Consider the following 19,061-nt stretch of genomic DNA (forward strand, 5'->3'; position numbering starts at 1 on the left):
CAAAGCAGATGAGTAACCAACCCAGAACCCAGTGTTGCCTCTAAAGTGAGACATACCACTTGAAAGATTTGGGTGGAAGGATGATGCACTTGAACAGAAACATGGCTACTAAATTAATGTTCAGAATTCACAGACCTGCTACAAGGAAGGCTAACTTTCTATATCTCTTTTTTCTTGTAATCATTCATTTCTGGCAATTTATTCTTATAAGCAATTGTTTCTTATAAGACTCTGCTATCTTTCATTTAAAATTGTATTTTTTGGGGGGGAAACTGACATTTTTAGATGAGGTCTGCCACCTCCTCCCATTTCCTTCTCTAGGTATAAGACAGTGTGTGTGATGTTCCTGTGGTCCCAAGATGTTCCAGCCAGAAGGCAGTAAGAAGTCATTCCTGGAGGATATCCATAAGGCCCTCTATGCTTCCAAGATCATCTCCTAAGCACAAGACTTTATGCTGCTCAGACAAGCAGCCACTGAGTTTGGCTGGACCCTCAATTATGGCGGCATTGCCCTGATGTGGAGAGTGGGCTGCATCATCCGAAATGCATTCCTGAGAAAAAGTAAAAACGCGTTTGAGCAAAACTCAGAATCTCAGAACCTACTGCTAGATGAATTCTTTAAGTCAGCAGTTGACAACTGCCAGGACTCTTGGCGACGGGTGATCAGCACTGGGGTACAAGCAGGCATTCCCATGCCCTGCTTCACTACTGCCCTCTCCTATGATGGGTACAGACATGAGATGCTGCCTGTGAATCTCATCCCGGCTCAACGAGATTACTTTGGGGCTCACACCTATGAATTCTTAGCCAAACCAGGAGGATTTATCCACACCAACTGGACAGGCCATGGAGGCAGTGTGTCATCCTTTTATACAATGCCTAGTAAGCCTTTGGCTTTGCCCTCCCTCTCAGCAACAGGACAGTCCCTGTGGCACTCAGCACCCCTCTTTGCCCTAGTTCCTGCTCAGATCTCTTAGCCAAGTGTTGGCCATGATTGCTGAAGGAGTCACCAAGGTTTGTAGTTTCTGAACCACCATGTGCTTCACCTCGATTATTTGCTCTGCCCAGGAACTGATCTCATGTGCCACTGCATGACCACTCCCTGACTGAGCTGTGCCATGTGAGTCAGACAAACTGCAGCTCTTAGCACACAGAGGGAGTGGATGTGTGGGATTGTACAGCCTGGACAGTGGATCATGCCTGTGGGTTCTGCTGAACGCCACTCAGTAAAAGATTATATGGTTTCACTCTTCTGGGTGTGCCTGGCAGAAAGAGCGGCACTGAGTTCACTACTGGGAATTGATTTGCTTTCCTTTAGCCTTTTCATTTTTAACTCTGGCTTTTTTAAAGACTCCAAATAAAATGTGGCAAATTTTAAAAAATAACTAAACAGAGACACAGTGAAATTAACAAAAGTTATGAACTAAACAAGTTTAACAGATATCTAAAGAACATTTCACCCTAAAACAAAAAAATAAACCTTCTCAGCACCTCAGGGTACCTTCTTCAAATCTAACCATATAATCAGACACAAAACAAGCCTCAACAGATACAAAAAGATTGAAATAATCCCATGCATCCTGTCAGATCACCACAGAATAAGGCTGGTCTTCAATAAGAACAGAAAGCCCACATACTCATGGAAACTGAATAACTTTCTACTCAATGATAACTTGGTCAGGAAAGAAATAAAGAAAAAAATTAAAGCCTTTTTATAATTTAATAAAAATTAAGGCATAGCACACCAAAATTTATGGGACACAATGAAAGCAATGCTAAAAGGAAAATTCATAATACTAAGTACCTTCATAAAAAAAATTGGAGAGATCCTACACTAGCAACTTAACAACATATTTTAAAGCTCTAGAACAGAAAGAAGCAAACACACCCAAGAGGTTTAGATGGCAGGAAATAATCAAACTTAGGGCTGAAATCAACCAAGTAGAAACAAAGAGAACCATACAAAGAATCAACAAAACCAGGAGCTGGTTCTTTGAGAAAATCCACAAGATAGATAAACCTTTAGCCAGACTAACAAGAGGGTTCAGAGACAGTTATCCAAAATAACAAAATCAGAAATGAAAATGGAGACCTAACAATAGAAACTGAAGAAATTTAAAAAATCAGAACCTACTACAAAAGCCTATACTCAACAAATCTGGAAAATGTAGGTTAAATGAATGTTTTCTAGACATATACCAAGGTACCAAGGTTAAATCAGAATCAGATAAAACATCTAAATAGGCCCGTAACCCCTAAAGAAATAGAAGCAGTCATTAAAAGTCTCCCATTCCCCCTGCCCCCAAAAAAGCCCAAGATCGGATGGTTTTAGTGCAGAATTCTATCAGACATTCAAAGAAGAGCTAATACAAATATTTCTCAAACTATTTCGTGAAATAGAAACAGAAGGAACACTATCCAATACATTCTATGAAGCCACAGTTACACTGATACCTAAACCACACAAAGACCCAACAAAGAAAGAGAACTTCAGACCAATTTTCCTTATGAATATGCAAAAATACTCAATAAAATTCTTGCAAACCAAATCCAGGAACACATCAAAACAGTCATTCACCATGATCAAGTAGGCTTCATTCCAGGGATACAGGGATGGTTCAATATACAAAAATCTATCAATGTAATCTACTATATAAACAAACTCAAGAAAAAAATGCATGATGATAACCATTAGACGCTGAAAAATCCTTTGACAAAGTACAACACACTTTTGTGATAAAAGTATTAGAGAAATCAGGAATTCAAGGTCCATACATAAATATAATAAAAGCAATATACAGAAAACCAATAGCCAACATCAAACTAAGTGGAGAGAGACTTGAAGCAATTGCACTAAAATCAGGGACAAGACAAGGCTGCCAACTATCCCCCATCTATTTAGTACAGAACTCAAACTTCTAGCCAAATCAATTAAGCAACAAAAGGAGAGCAAAGGGATACAAATTGGAAAGGGGGAAGTCAGGATATCACTATTAGTGGATGATATAACAGTATACATAAGCAACCCCAAAAAATCCACCAGAGAACTCCTACAGCTGATAAACAACTTAAGCAAAGGGGCTGGATACAAAATTAACTCAAAAAAATCAGTGGCCTCCCTATACTCAAAGGATAAATGGGCAAAGAAAGAAATTAGAGAAATGACACCCTTCACAAAAGTCACAAATAATATAAAATATCTTGGTGTGACTCTAAGCAAACAAGTAAAAGATCTATATGACAAGAACTTCAAGCCTCTGAAAAAAGAAATCGAAGAAGACATCAGAAGATGGAGAGATAGCTCATGCTCATGGATCGGCAGGATTAACATAGTAAAAATGGTTATCTTACCAAAATCAATCTACAGATTAAATGCAATACTCATTAAAATTCCAACTCATTCTTCACAGAAATAGAAAGAGTTATTCTCATCTTTATCTGGAATAACAAAAATCCCAGGATAGGGAAAACAATTCTCAACAATAAAAGAACTTCTAGGGGAATCACTATGCCTGACCTCATGTTATACTACAGAATAATAATGATAAAAACCGCATGATATTGGTACAGAGACAGACAGGTAGATCAATGGAATACAACTGAAGACTAAGAAATAAACCCACACACCTATGGTTGTCACTTGATCTTTGACAAAAAAGTAAAAACCATCCAGTGGAAAAAAGACAGCATTTTCAACAAATGGTGCTGATCTAACTGGTGGTCTGCATGTAGAAGAATGCAAATCAATTCATTTTTATCTCCTTGTACAAAGCTCAAGTCCAAGTGGATCAATGACCTCCATATAATACCAGATACACTGGCTCTAATAAAAGAGAAAGTGGGAAAGAGCCTTGAAAACATTGGCACAAGGAAAATTTTCCTGAACAGAACACCAAAGGCTCAGGGTCTAACATCAACAATTGACAAATGGGACCTCATGAAACTGAAAGGCTTCTGTAAGGCAAAAAGACACTGTCAATAAGACAAAACAGCAACCTACAGATTGGGAAAAGATCTTTACCAACCCTATACCTCATGGAGGGCTAATAACTAAAATATACAAAAAACTCAAGAAGTTAGACTTCAGAGAACCAAATAACCATATTAAAAATAGGGTATAGAACTAAATAAAAGATTCTCAACTGAGAAATCTCAAATGACAGAGAAGTATCTAAATAAATGTTCAACTTCCTTAGTTGTCAGGGAAATGCAAATCAAAACAACCCTGAGATTCTACCTTACACCAACCAGAATGGCTAAGATGATCTGGCCTCAGTGAAAGAAGATGCACCTAACCTTAAAGAGACTTGAGGCCCCAGAGAGTGAGGAGGCCTTGGCAGGGTGGGGGTGGCGGGGACATCTTTTTTGGAGACGGGGAAAGAGGAATGGGATGAGGAACTGTTAGAGGGCTGACATGGAGGTAGAAAAGAAAGAATAAAGATAACTCAGGTGATAGTAGATGTTGACAAGGATGTGGAGAAAGATCAACACTCCTCCATTGCTGGTAGGATTGCAAGCTGGTACAAACACTTTTGAAATCAATCTGGCACTTCTTCAGAAAATTAGAAATGACTCTACTTGATGACCTAGCTATACAACTCCTGGCATATACTCAAAGGATCCTGCAACATATAACAATAATACATGTTCCACTATGTTCACAGCAGCCTTATTTATAATAGCCAGAAGCTGAAAACAACCCAGATATCCCTCAATGGAAGATTGGATACAGAAAATGTGATGCCTATACACAATGAAATACTAGTCAGCTTTAAAAATGATGACTTCACAAACTTTGTAGGCAAATGGATGGAACTAGAAAATACCATCCTGAGTGAAGTAACCAAGACCCAAAAGGACATAGGTGGTATGTACTCAGTGATAAGTGGATATTAGCCCAAAAGCTCAGAATACCCAAGATAAAACTCAAAGACTATGTGAACTTTAACAAAAAGGAAGGCCATTGTGTGGATGCTTCAAACCCATTTAGAAGGTGAAACAAAATAATCACCGGAGGCAGAGGGAGGTGGGTGACTTGGGTGGGAGATAGGAGGTGGAGAAAAAAGGGGGCAGTGCCAGGTATGGGAAGAACAAGAGATAAGTCCAGAGGGCCAGGAGAATGAATAGAAATAAGTAGCAGTGGAGGGTGGAAAACTTGGGAAACCACTAGAAAGTCCCAGATACGAGGGATGCAAGAGGCTCCTAAGACCTAATGGAGATGACATTAGCTGAGATAACCCAACAGCAGGGAAATAGAACCTGAAGAGACAACCTCCAGTAGCTAGACATGGTCCCTTGTGGAGGGAAGGGACCACCCATCCATCTCAAAAATTTTAACCCAGAATTGTTCCTGTCTAAAAGAAATGCAGGGACAAAAATGGAGTAGAGGCTGAAGAAAAGGCCATCTAAAGATTGCACCACCATGTGATCCATTTGGCAGACACCAAACCCTGACACTATTGCTGATGCCAAGATGTACTTGCAGACAGGAACCTGGTGTGCCTGTTGACTGAGAGACTCTGCCAGCATCTGACTAAGATGGCACTCATAGCCAACCATTGGACTGAGCCCAGGAACCCCAATGGAAGAGTTAGGGGAAGGGTTGAAGGAACTGAAGGAGATTACAACACCATAGTATCAATTAACCAGATCCCTCAGAGCTCCCAGAGACTAAACCACCAATCAAAGAGTATACATGGGCAGGTCCATGGCTTGAGCTACATATGTAGCCAAAGGCTGCCTCATCAGTAGAAGGGGAGTCCTGTGGTGGCTTGATGCCATAGAGAAGGGGGATGCTAGAGGAGTGATGTGTGGGTGGATGAGCACTCTCTTAGAGGAAAAGGGGAGGGGAATGGGATGGGGGGGAGGTTCATGGAGGGGAGACCAGGAAAGGAGATAATACTTGAAAAGTAAACAAATAAAATGATTAATTTAAAGGAAGAGATATTCCTCAAATGTCCATCTCCCTTTGTGTCTGAGGTTTCAACACCAAGTATGAAAGAATATTATGATTTGATTGACTCAATCGTTACCATTTCCTCTTATTCTTACAGTGGCTCTATCAGTCTTTTTTTTGTTTCTGAGATTTTAGTTTGTTTGTTTGCCTGCTTGCTTGTTTCTTTTAAGGAGGTCTGGTGCTGGGGGTGGTGGAGGTGGGGGTGGTGGAGGTGGGGGTGGTAGTAATGGTGTGTAGAAGCACAGGGAGGTTGGAGAAGCCTTTTCTCAAAAATTTCAAAACTTTCATCTAGAACAAATATGAGTTTATCATCAAAAAAAAGAAAGAAAAGAAAACTCACTTCAGTAATAGGATAAAGAAATCTGAATGGCATATACTAGTGATTGTTATCTGGACCATGTTCAAAGGCTCATGATAAAAATCCTTAATTAACACTTCCATTATTGCTGGTGTCAGGAAGCAAAGCATTAGGGTCTAAAACATTTGGGGTCTAAAGTTTTCCACATGCCAGATGTTATAACCCGGGCTTTTTTTTTAATTTTTTTAAATACATTTCAGATTTTATCCCCTCACCCCATTCCCCCCACCACTCAGGAATTCCCTATCCCATCCCCCCTCCTGCCTCCACAAGGGTGTGCCCCCACCTACCCCCCACCCTCGAATTCCTCCCCGCTCGGTGTGTTCAGCCTTCATGGGACCAAGGATCTCCTTTCCCACCCATGCCTGACAAGGCCATCCTCCCCTAAGTATACAGCTAAAGTCATGGGTGCCTCCTGTTGTGCTCCCAGGCTGGTGGTTTAGACCCTGGGGAGCTCTGGTTGGCTGGCACTGTTGCTTTCCTCTTGGAGCCACCAACCCTTTAAGCTCCTTTGGTCTTCTAACTTCTCCATTGGGAACCCTTGATCAGATCAATGGGTAGCTGCGAGCATCTGCCTCTGGATATGTCAAACTCTGGCAGACCTCTGAGGAGACAGCTACATCAGGCTTCTGTCAGCATGCACTTTCTGACATCCATATCGGCGTCTATCTATGGTGACTGCACATGAGACGGATATCAAGGAAGAACCCAGGCTTTTAGCTCTGTTGTTGATTGGAATACTGCCTTCTCCTTCTACACTGAACAAATGGAAAAGGAAGAAGAGGAAAAGGAAGTAGTTTATAAGGTACTGCAGTCTGTAACACTGAGATCATAGAACTCTGAGAAAGCTGAAGGGTGTGTCAGAGCTAATGAAGCTGTGACATCCCACATGTATGCAGATGATGAGAGGATGAGACAAATCTGCATGAACATAAAGTAGGATGCAATTCAAACACTTTTCAACCCACAAACAAAACATTGGTTTAAAGCACTGCTTCTCTCTGGAGAGACCCAGAGAATTAGATCCTGAGTCTCATTCTTTAAAGGACTGAGAGTAACCAGCTCTCAAAGGAAGAGTGAAATACATGTGTTTTCCCTGGACATCATCACAGACACCTGTCACTCTGGAAACTAACCAGGAGAGCTAGTTCCTGATTATACTTTTCTGTGGAACTCTCAGGCATGTCACTGTAACAGAACACTGGATTCTGCTGAATTCTAGGATCAGAAATGCCATCTAGGCTTGCAGTTCTGTGGGTAGTTAAAAAAGAAGTTACAGGTTAGGGAACATTCAGAGCACTAATATACGTGTAGAACATGAGGGTTTCCTAGACATTCATTCTCTGTGACACAGAGAAATACATTTGCTGGAGCGGCATACTCCTAGGATTGGCCAATGATGTTCTGCATTGTTCTTTTCATATTTAGCATCATTTTGGCCGTAGGATTTAACAATGCAAGCAAATATCTTTAAAACTCCAGGACATCCACAAAGTCACAGGTATGCTGCTAAGATGGCAAAAATATAGAAATGGAAAATACAGCAGCAAATGGATTCTCTATATTCAATCAAAGAGGAGAGAGAGGGAGAGAGAGAGAGAGAGAGAGAGAGAGAGAGAGAGAGAGAGAGAGAGATCTCAAATCCAACAAGTCAATTTGAGTGTCAAAGATTACAAACTAGTAGTCCCTTAAGCAAAGTTTTGTAAACAGATGCAACTACGCTACAAAAATATTGTATGAATTTAACAGAAATACAATTAGTGTAGACAGGCATTTCCACCCATCCCCTGCTTCTATCTGATATTTATACTGATCCACCTCAATCATTTTTAGTTTTATAGAATCCAGAGACAGACATTTGTAACTTTATGTTGTTTAGGATTCTTAGTTGAAAACAGTATGATTCTTTGTTTAAGAAGAAAGCAACCATGTGTTAAAAGATGCAAAATAGCTCAGTCAATCACAGAAGGAATAGAAAAATGAAAGAAGAACTCTTGGGCAGAAGCAGGGTGGTGCCTAGAAGGGAGTCTCTCCATTAACAGTCCCACACAGAAACAAGAACTGGGCACAGTGGGCTCTGTCACACTTCCTGTGACATGACCACTCAAGGAACTCTTAATCCACTGTGTGTTAGCCACTTGTACCATGGAAAACTAAATAAAAATTATTTGCTTAAATTAATTAAAAAAAAAAAAAAACTCTTTCCCAAGTGTTGGAATAATCACTGCATAGTACTATGTTGTAATTTAAAACAGGAAAACACCAAAATTACATAAAACCATGAAAAACAACAAAATATAATTAAACAAACATGAAGTAATAAGCATAGAAATTGGTTAAATAAATGACTCAGTTGTTAGAAATAGGTGTCTCTGACTCTTTTAACTGATTTGGGGACCCTTTTCCTCCAACTAGATTGCCTCATCCAGTCTTGATATGAGAGTTTGTGCCTAGTCTTACTTTTTCTTGTTGTGCCAAGACTGTTTGATATCCATGGGAGGTCTGCTCTTTTCTGAAGGGAAACAAAGGAGTAGATCTGGAGAAGAGAGGAATAGGCAGGGAGAAGTATAAAGAGGGGAAATGGCCATTGAGATCTACTGTATAAGAGAAGAATAGACAAGAGAGAAAGTGGGGATCAATAGTGGGAGGGAGGGAGGGAGGGAAGAAGGGAAGGAGGGAAGGAGGGAAGGAGGGAAGGAGGGAAGGAGGGAAGGAGGGAAGGAGGGAAGGAGGGAAGGAGAAAAATATAGTGCTCTTGAACAGGACCCAAGTGTAATTTCCAGCATCTGCCACTAGATACTCACAACCACACATAACTCCAGCTCCAGGGGATCCAACACCCTCTTCTGGACTCAGGAACCTACAGTCACATGCACATATGTATACACACACACACACACACACACACACATTTTAAATTTCTTTTCTAAAAGGACAAACAGATACAAAAAAAGATATCTAAGAGTAGTTCTTACCACTGATTAAAAAAAAAAAAACTGTGTTTCCCAGCAACCAAGGTAAAATTGGAAAATGAATGTGCCTCATGACCTCCCTTTTTTATTAAAGACATTTACTCAGATTGCCAGAGAACCAGACCTACTTCCTAGCTTTGAAGACAGAAGCACTTATAACAAAAGTCCATTGAACAACAACAAACTGGTGCTATCATTTATAATTATTTAACAAAAGTTTGGAAACACAGCCATTCTATTTATGACCATATCATCTATCAAAGTTTAAGGAATGATTTTAAACTTTAGTTTTGTGATGGCATTTTCAACTTCTGGATAATACATTTCAGTAGGTGGCTGGCTCATAGTGTGCTTTGAAACCATGGCAAAGTCTAACAGATCTGATAAAAGATAAATAGTTCAACTGTCTCTAATACAGAAACACCAGTTCTCTCTGCAGGACTTTTGATGAGCAACAGTAAGAAGCATATTGACATCCTTCTATCCAAGGTACCGAAGCCAGTGGTACTGATGATGCTTAGGCTCTCAAATGAAGGCAGCAGCCCAGTACTGTACTACTGAAATAAGTTATCTGATGCTGTTGTCTAACTTGAATGAAGGCAACACACTGGAGAAGAAGAAAAGGAGGTGCAGAGTTTGTATTCTTCTTCCCAAACGCTCCTTTTGCATTATGTTAAATACTTGAATAAAAATTCAATGGACTCAGTTGAGTCCTAAACACAAGTCATATGATAAGGAAGCAAAATTAGACAGAAACAGACAGTCCTCATTTTCATCCTCTTAGCTACATTCTGTGACATTGGGATCTTGACCAGTCCACCTAGACCAAAAGAAAAGGGGACAAGGCAGCAGCTGACATGTACTTCCTCTTCATTTAGGCACTGTATGTTATTTTTTGCAATGTTATTTTTACAATGATAGTTTTGCCCCAGATGCTAGTGAATCCAAGTAATACCAGTTATTTTAGAGTTCTTTGGCTCATAAACTTGGACAAAATTCTAGTTTTGGGTCTCTGACAAGGCTGAAGTATCCCAAGGCTTAAGTGGAAACGGGTTCACTTCCAAAACCACTCATGTTTCTGGCAGGATTCGAGTCTTCCTGGGCTGTTGGACTGAGAGCTGAGTTCTTTGTGAGTGGCCCATCTACTGGTTTCCTGTGGCCTCCTGCCATAAGTATTTCTCCACTGGCAGCCTACAACACAAGATCTGGATTGATAAGAGTAAGAAGGGGGAAATGGAATGCTACAACCCTGACTTAGCATCTTTTGTAGGTTAATGTCAGAAGTGACATCTTCTCACCTTTGATTTAGTATTCTCCTTGTTAGAGAAGTAAGCAGCTATGGTTAGCCCACATTCAAGAGAAAGAATGTACAAGACTGTCAACACCAGCACATATGTATCACTAGCCGTTTCCAAAGCTGCAAACCACAGGCATAGTTCCTACAGCCTGGAGGCTAAAGTCAATTATGTCAGTAAGGTCAGAGCTATAGCCGTGGCCCTCAATAAAATCTAACAAAAAGAGTCTTTTCAAACAAAGCATTAACATTGAAAGCATAGTCGCCCTCACTTTACCATGGTAACTAAGACACAAGGAGTGGTAGACACTTATTCTTACTACTTCAATCAGTTGTTCTTATACCAACTGCAGTATAGGCCTAAGGAAGGGATCTTCCTTTTTCACACTCAGGAACTGGGTCAAAGGCTCCCAGCACTGGCTGTTCTTCAGCTCACTGGTGGGGCATCTTGCAAGTGAATGGACAGGAACCCACCATCCCGTCCTCAACCCCATGTCAGACAAAATAGTATGATTTGACCATGTATTTTTTAATTCAAGTATTTAGTAAATAAAACATCAAGTATTTACTGAAAGTACAATTCTATCGAAAGTAGTTTGAAAACAAGTCACTATAGTCACAAGCCACACAACAACAAAGCCAGGTTCTGCTGCTAAGCAAAAGTCTTTTTTTTTCCCCATTTTTTATTGGATATTTTATTTACACTTCAGATGCCATCCCCTTTCCCCATTCCCCCCCTTAGAAAACCCCTATCATATGACGCCTTTTCCTTTTTGCACTTATACATTTTTTAAAAATTGTTAATCAAAGGCTTTATGAGTTTGGTATTGCTCAATCAGAGGTGTAACCCACTACCCAACCTAGATATATCAACTATCTTTGACTGGTGGAGATACATGAACATCTGCCTCCCTGTCTCCCCCCTCTTTCTCTCTTTCATCACCTAGCTTATCCTCTCCTTCTTCTCCTCCTCTTCTTACTCTTTCTCTTCCTCTCAATACTCCTCCCACCTTAGCTCCTCCTACATATCACCCTTCTTGTTAAAATAAAACTTTTCTCTCAAAATACAATTAGAGCATAATTATGCCAATTTGTACCAGTGAGGTACAAGATAGTCCTAATACCCAGTCCATCATTTTGTTGACTAACCAGAACCTCTGTCATCTATCCTAACTAAAACATTTAGTTCTGAACCTGGCTTTAGGATGAATGTCAGCTCCACTCAAATCTTTTCTCTCAAGGTAAATAGCCAGGATTGTCTATGAGGCTATAAGTTTTCAACCCCATCAGAAATCCAGAATGACTGAGTTAACTATAATTGTGGGAAGCACAAAGCATAGCTTCTAAAACTTAGCCAATTTATAGAGACCGCTGAACACCTAGAAAGCCCCTATACTACTGAACGTTAGAACATCAAATCTTCAGCCTTCTGGCCCAGAATCATCTGACAGACCTTAGTGCTGCAGAATTATTAAGGGCTGATTACTCTGTCTAGGTAGATATAATCAGTCAACTATTCTGCAAGTGTGTCCTTTTCTGGACAGTAATTTGTCTTTAGATGGAAAGAGGCAATTCTTGCCTACTGGCTGTCACCACACAACTGGAGTAACTACAAGGATGCTCAATTTCTTCTTAGAATCCACGACAGGAAGCTGTCAGGAGCAGACAGGTCTCTAATCCAAATGAACATTAATACAGAAATGTTTGTCATGTCAATTCTGTGGATTTCTGATGTTTTGAAAACCAACTATCCATGTAAGGTAATCTGGACTGTTGTCTGTTAACTCCTCTCAGCTATTTCTAAACAAAACATAGAAAACACCCTAACAATAAACTCCAAGCCATGAATTTGCTATAGTCCCTTAACTCACAGGCTGACCATCTCAAATTAGTTAAAAAAGTTAAAGAAGGACTGGGTCTAAGCCTTGTATTCCTAAATGTGTTATACTGGTACAATGCCTATGAGAGTAACAATATTCATCTCACTTTTATATCAATAAGAAGCTCGTACCAATGAAAACCTTAAAATTTGTAATCAAAGTAAATTGGTGCCGTTTAAGAATTTATATCTTCATCTTGATACTAATTATACAGATTTCTACTAATAGGTTATGGCTATGCAATAAATCCTAGCTAATCCTCTCTATTCCCACAAAACCACTAATTTTCCCTAGAAAGACAGCCCAACATTTACCACCTTAATCCCCAAGCCCAGGGAATAGGGGCTCTGACTCTTCATTAGCTTCTTCAAGCTGATTATGGACGTTGAGATATTAGAAGAGGAGTGGGGGGAAAAGCAAATTGATAAGCCTCTGATGCTGTGTCTTCACTGCCTCCAGATGGAATTCCCGGACCTCAGAGGTTTGAGCAGGTCTGCCCAGCTTGCTTGTTGAGTAGATACACCAAGGCTGATCATTCTGCAATATACAATTCTCAAAACAAATTTTAGTATCAAGATAGTTTTTTTTTTTTAAGAGGGCTGACATTTTATTAAGGATGTATGTTCTAACCGCTTTTCTTTTTTTCCCCTCTTTTATTGGATATAATATTTACATTTCAAATTTTATCCCCTTACCGCATTCCCCCCACCACCCAGGAACCCCTTATCCCATTCCCCCCTCCTCCTGCTTCTATGAGGGTGTTTACCCACCTACCCCCAATCCCCCTCCGCACCCTCAGATTCCCCCTCCCCACTCAGTGCTCAGCCTTCAAGGTACCAATGACCTCGTCTCCCACCTATGCCCAACAAGGCCATCATCCCCTACATATACAGCTGGAGTCATGTGTCTCTCCATATGTGCTCCTAGGCTGGTGGTTTAGACCCTGGGGGGCTCTGGCTGGTTGGTATTGTTGCTCTCCTCATGGGGCCACCAACCCTTTAGGCTCCTTCAGTTTACTCTCTAACTTCTCCATTGGGAACCTTTGATCAGATTAATGGTTAGCTGTGAGTATCTGCCTCTGGGTATGTCAGACTCTGGGGGACCTCTAAGGAGACAGCCTTATCAGGCTGCTGTCAGCTTTTCCTCCCTGTCATCCGTATCAACGTCTATTTTTGGTGACTGCACATGGAATGAATACCCAGGTGGAATGGTCTCCATACAACCTCTCCTTCAGATTCTGTCCCACACTTTGTCTCCATATTTGCTCCCTTGGGTATTTAGTTACTCCTTCTAAGAAAGACCTAGGCATCCTCACTTGTTCTTTCTTCTTCATGAGCTTCATGTTGTCTGGTAGTTGAATCTTTGTTGTTTCAAACTTTTGGGCTAATCTCCGCTTATCAGTGAGTAAATACCATGTGTGTTCTTTTGTGATTGGGTTACCTCACTCAGGATGATATTTTCTAGTTCCATCCATTTACCTAAGAATTTCTCGAATTCATTGTTTTTAATAGCTGAGTAATATTCCATTGTGTAAATGTACCACATTTTGTTTATCCATTCCTCTGTTGAAGGGCATCTGGGTTCTTTCCAGCTTCTGGCTATTATAAATAAGGCTGGCTAAGCAAAAATCTAAGAAGTCAGACATCAGTTAGGTATAGTGGCCTATACATTTAATCCCTGAACTTAGAAGGCAGAAGCAAATAGATCTCTGTGAGACTGAGGCTAAGCCTGATCTACTCAACAAGTTCTATACCACCTAGAGCTACACTGTGTGACCCTGTCTCAAAATGACAACAACAACAAAAATTAGTCATCTTTCCAATTACAAAGTCTAGGCAAATTAACAGTATAGTATGTGGTGTTTGGGTTGAATTGGGGCACTGGGACAGATCTAGAGATAAAAAGACTAAAAAATAGACTAGAAGCTCATCTAACTGCATGAGCATGACCTCATGGGCCCATTTGTTTGGAAGAACATTCTTGGAGCAATGAGCTACAAGCAGGCACAAGTAGCCTTGTTTGGGAACACCGTATGCAGGTTGAAGATACATGCCAAACAAGCAGAGCACAGCATCCTTTGAAATTCTGTTCTTATCTCTACTCTTCTAAATAGTGTGTATCTAATTCAATTGCAGAGGGCCATGCAGGAGGAATGACAAATGGCTTTAGAACTCATGGAATGTGCTCACTAGTTACCACAGCCACATGGGTAAGCTTCGGTATGGCATGGCCCTGAGGACCATGTGTCCTAAGGGCATCATGCTGTAATGGAATTCTACTGTGCTTGCTGCCCTCACATCCCTCTTAATCTAAAAATTATATGAAAAATTTTAGGAGTCTTCCAGCCCCTCACTGGGCAGTATTTCTGGCACACACAATGATAATGCTTGGTCTCTTACAGGCATTGTTCCTGGAGCAGATTATGATTCTGCCACCACCCTAGGAAAGAACTTAGAGATGTATAGATTGTCAACAATGACCACCACCCTTAGAAAACATTTGAAAAACATAACATTGTTAGTGAAGCTAGATTGAGATGTACTACTGGCTCTGATGTAGAAAATCTTAAGAAACAATTTTAAGTTCATTAAGGCACATTCTTTTTTTTAGTTTTTTTTTTTTTACTTATTCACTTTACATCCCACTCACTCCTCCCCTCCAGGTTATTCCCTCCCACAATCCTTCCCTCCTGCCCACTACCTAATTCTTCTCTAATAGGTGAGGGTCCCCTTGGTTATCCCTAAACCCTAACACTTCAAGTCTCTTTGAGGATAGGCACTTCCTCTCACACCTAAGCCAGACAAGGCAGCCCAGCTAGTAGAACATATCCTACATACAGGCAACAGCTTTTGGGATAGCCTCATTAGAGTTGTTCAGGACCCCATATGAAAGTCAAGCTGCACATCTGCTAAATATGAGTGGGGCATCCTAGGTTCAGCAAGTGTACTTTCTTTGGTTGGTGGTTCAGACTCTGAGAGTCCCAAGGGTCCAGGTTAGTTGACTCTGTTGGTCTTCCTGTGGAGTTTCTCTGTCTCCTTCAAGACCTACAATCCTTCCTCCCATTCTTCCATAAGAATCCTCAAGCTCAATCCACTGTTTGGTTGTGGATGTCTATATCTGCCTGAGTCAACTGCTGGGTGGAGCCTCTCAGAAGACTACATACTCCTGTGTGCAAACATAACAGAGAATCATTAATAGTATTAGGTATTGGTGCTTGCCTATGGTATGGGTCTCAAGTTGGGCCAGTTATTGGTTGGCCATTCCCTCAGTCTCTGCTCCCTCCCACATGCCTACATTACTTCTAGGCAGGGTAAATTTAGGGCTGAAAGCTTTGAGGTTGGGTTGGTGTCTCTATTGCTCCACTAAGGTTTCTGTATGGATATAGGAGGTACCTTCTTCAGGTTCCATATCCCCAGTGCAGTGAGTCACAGCTGTGATGGTTTGTATATGCTTGGCCTAGGGAGTGGCACTGTTGGGAGGTGTGGTCTTGTAGGAGTAGGTGTGGCCTTATGGGTGTGGGCTTTAATACCCTTGGAACAAGCATATACAAACCATCACAACAGCTAAAAACACCACCATTGGTTCTTAGGTGCCTCCCTTGCCCCCAGCCATGTTTCATCTTGGAGATGCATCTGTCTCAGTCAGCCACTTGTTGGGCCTCTCAGACGACAGCTACACTTGACTCCTATCTGTTAAGTACACCATAGCATAAGTAATAGTGCCAGGCCTTGGAGCCTGCCCTTGAGATGTATCTCAAGTTGGGCCAACCACTGGACCTTTTTTCCTTCAGTCTCTTCTTCATTTTTGTCCTTGCAGTTTAAGACTACTTTTAAAGATAAATAATAAAATAATTACACCTTTCTTTGTAACCACAAATTGCTGTCTGGCAGTAAGAGAAACTGACTGATAAAACTACCTTGCTTGCTTACACTTTATTAATATATAACAACTTGCTTAGTTATGTACATACAGGGGTTTTGGTAATAATTTGTTTTCTTTACCTGTACTATGTAATGTTATTTCTTATAAAGTTATTGGGGAACACACTGCTTTTTCATAATCATTTACTAGAAGAAAACTAAAATGTAATCACATTGTAATCTGATAATGCTTGAAAGATTTGTCTGGGAGATATAAGCTATGGAAGAAAGAATAAAGTATATAGGGCTGGGACATTGTTCCTTCCATCCATCAACTATGTGTATGCATGTATATGTGTAAGGTTAATGTGAACGGGGCTGGAATATTGTACCATCAACTATGTGTATAAATGTATATGTGTAAAGTTTGTATGAATGAGGATTGGAACATTATTCCTTCCGTCCATCAGCTATGTGTGTATGTGTAAAGTCTGTGTGAGTGGGGAGCTGGAACATTGTTCCTTCCACCCATCAACTATGTGTATGTATGTATATATGTAAAGCTTGTCTGGGTGTGTGTTAGAACGTGCTCCATCCACCAGTTGTGTGTATTTATATATGTGTATGTGAGATGCTTTGGGCCTGCTTGCTGGAGCTTTACTCTAACCATTCTATGTATGAATGTGTATATGTCTGTCTGTAGGTATGTATGCATGAATGTATGTATGTATGCCTGTGTATATATTTGTGTATATGAAGTTATTACACTCTGTGTTTTGTTTTATCCACTCAGTGTGTGTGTGTGTGTGTGTGTGTGTGTGTGTGTGTGTGTGTGTGTGTATGCACACACATGTGGTTTGTGTATGGTGTGCATGTGTATGTATACATGATTTTTTTTCTTTTCTCTTTTCTAACTGCTGTAGCCCCTACAAGTATATAGATACACCAGGGTCAGCTGCTCTCAACACTGACCCCTTCATTGACTGCCTGCCTCAGTTTAACCTTTGGTGCCAAAGCTGGTCTTTGGAATTCAATAGCAATTTTCTCTCAACTCATCCCCTTGGCAAATTTCAAACCAATCATTTTATATGTCAGAGAAACAATATTTCCTTACCAACAGCTGCTTTTAAAGCCTTTGTACTTACATGGAGTAATAACTCATATTTTTGATTTGCACTTCTTGATAACTAAAGATATCAGGCATTTTTTCACATAATTATTAGCCATTTTTATTTTTCCTTTTGAGATCAGTCTATTCAGGTCACTTGCCCAACTACTAACATTTTTAGGTAAAATTGTCCAGTGTCATTTTTTAATTGAATATTTTATTTATTTGAATTTTAGATGTTATCCCCTTTCCCCATTTCCCTCCCCCTAGGAACTCCTTATCCCTTCTTCTCTCCTGCTGTTTCTATGAGGCTATGCCCCTACCCATCCACCAACTTCCCCTTCCCTACCTTGAATTCCCCCTTCATGGGACCAAGCATTTCCTCTCCCACCAATGCCTGACAAAACCATCCTCCACTATATAGAGAGTTGGAGCCATGGGTCCCTCCACTCTTGTTCCCAGGCTGGCTGTTTAGACCCTGGGAGCTCAGCTGTTTGGTGTTATCACTCTTCCCATGGGGCTTCAGCTCCTTCAGCTCCTTCAGCTCCTTCAGCTCCTTCAGTCTTTTCTCTACCTCTTCCATTGGTGACCCCATAATCAGTTCAATGGTTAGCTGAGAGTATACCCTCTGCATATGTCAGATTCTAGCAGAGCATCTCAGGAGACAGGTATATCAGGCTCCTGTCAACCTGCACTTCCTGGCATCCACAATAGTGTCTGCCTTTGGTGATTGCAAATTGGATGGATCCCCAGGTGAGGCAGTCTCTGGATGGCCACTCCTCTAGTCCCTGCTCCACACTTTGTCACTGTATTTGCTCCCTTGAGTTTTTTGTTACTTCTAAGAAGGACCAAAGTACCCATACATTGAACCTCCTTCTTCTTGAGCTTCATGTGGTCTGTGAGTTGTATCTTGTGTATTCTGAGCTTTTGGGCTAATAGTCACTTATCAGTGAATGCATACCATGTATGTTCTATTGTAATTGGGTTACCTCACTCAGAATGGTATCTTTTAGTTCCATCCATTTGTCTAAGAATTTCAAGAATTTATTGTTTTTAATAGCAGAGTAGTACTCGATTATGTAAATGTATCACATTTTCTGTATCCATTCCTCTGTTGAAGGGCATCTGGGTGCTTTCCAGATTCTGGTTATTATAAATAAGGCTGCTATGAACATAGTGGAGCATATGTCCTTGTTATATGTTGGAGCATCTTTTGGGTATATGCCCAGGAGTAGCATAACTGTGTCCTCAGGTAATACTATGTCCAATTTTGTGAGGAAACGAAAGACTGATTTCCAGAGCAATTGAACCAGCTTACAATCTCACCAACAATGGAGGAGTGTTCATCTTTCTCCATATCCACACCAGCATCTGCTATCCCCTGAGTTTTTAATCTTAGCTATTCTGACTGGTATGAGATGGAAACACTAAGGGGTTGTTTTGATTTGCATTTCCCTGCTGATTAAGGATGCTGAACATTTCTTTAGGTGCTTTTCGATCATTCAAGATTCCTTAGATGAGAATTTTCTGTTTAGCTCTGTTCCCTATTTTTTAATACTGTTATTTGATAGTCTGAAGTCTAATTTCTTGAGTTCTTTGTATATATTTGATATTAGCCCTCTGTCATATGGAG

General features: G+C 40.6%; 1 pseudogene; it reads left to right on the forward strand.

Annotated features, from left to right (window-relative positions):
* Window positions 1-347: 347 nt before the first annotated feature.
* Window positions 348-977, forward strand: LOC117703193 (6-phosphogluconate dehydrogenase, decarboxylating pseudogene; annotated as a pseudogene).
* Window positions 978-19,061: the final 18,084 nt, after the last annotated feature.

This window comes from Arvicanthis niloticus, chromosome 2 (assembly GCF_011762505.2).
Source record: "Arvicanthis niloticus isolate mArvNil1 chromosome 2, mArvNil1.pat.X, whole genome shotgun sequence".
Lineage (NCBI taxonomy): Eukaryota > Metazoa > Chordata > Mammalia > Rodentia > Muridae > Arvicanthis > Arvicanthis niloticus.